This window comes from Stegastes partitus, unplaced genomic scaffold (assembly GCF_000690725.1).
Source record: "Stegastes partitus isolate 25-593 unplaced genomic scaffold, Stegastes_partitus-1.0.2 Scaffold1014, whole genome shotgun sequence".
In the NCBI taxonomy this organism is placed as follows: Eukaryota; Metazoa; Chordata; class Actinopteri; family Pomacentridae; genus Stegastes; species Stegastes partitus.
The window spans coordinates 12,813-13,941 of NW_007578745.1; the positions used below are offsets into that span (position 1 = coordinate 12,813).

General features: G+C 40.1%; 1 pseudogene; it reads left to right on the forward strand.

Annotated features, from left to right (window-relative positions):
• Positions 1 to 1,129, forward strand: part of LOC103367085 (trace amine-associated receptor 1-like) — a 10,229-nt pseudogene that overhangs the window by 5,956 nt on the left and 3,144 nt on the right.

Sequence of the window (1,129 nt, forward strand, 5' to 3'; positions counted from 1 at the left end):
CCGTTTACCGAACAATGCTCGCGCTACATGGAAGTCCACACAGGACTCCAGAATAACTTTTTTACCGGTGTGACCAACTTTCTAATTTGTTCACACTTCTCACATTGTCACAGGCAAAACATATGACTTGCTGAGCATTTTCTTATCGATAGATGCTACAATTTACTGATGTTCCCTGAACGCCCCACATTGCAGGCTGCGGTAGCTACTGTTGGTGGCCGCGGTGCTCAGACCGGTGTGAAAACAAAAATGACTTTAACAAGAGTAAACTAGGGCGTTCTAATGTCTCATTTGTCCACGATGAAACTGAGTGATATTTTTTTTTCTCATGCAGTCTCTCAATTCGTGAAATGTTCTCAGGGTGTTGTTATGGTATAGACATTCAATATACTGGATCACCTTAATATGCCAGTCTTTCCAGAAGAACACCTTTCCTCCTATGTTCAAATTTGGAATATTTCATATTGAGGCTGATTCTGTCAGGAAGATAAGCCTTCTTTCTTATGTGTATGATGTTATATTGTCTTATTATGACATATTATTGAGTTCTGGACATCAGCTTTTGGACACTGGCTCAAATACTCTGCTGCTCTGAAGGGGCGCTCAGTTCCTCCTCCTATATTTACCCACACAGGTCTTTCCTGCTTGCTTGAGAAAAGGGAGACTGTCTGAGCCCCTGTGAAAGCTTCCTGATAAAGCTGCATGTTAGGAAGTACCAGCTGACCCTTTTCTTTTTTAGCTTGTAGTCTTGTTATCTTCATTCCGGCTCTCTTTCCAGCCCAAATAAACTAGCTAAACATTTTTATTTATACACTGAAATATGGTTTGGGTGTATATTCAAAGGGAGCATCATTAGCAGATAGTTCAGTTTAGAAGATCATTCTGTATTTTTAGTACCTACACCTGGTTGGGTGACCACAGTTTGCATTAATTATGATAATGAGGACGGGACTTACAAAATCAAGTCCAAACATCCTCCACAGTGGCTCAGTGTCTAAGGACACAACGCTGCTCTTGCATGAACTAACAAATGTACGAGCAGGTAAGTAGAAAAACTGACAAGTGCTTTTCTTAAGAAAATGTAATTGTAGTTGGTTGTGGTTGTACATAAACTATATGCTGAACTAAA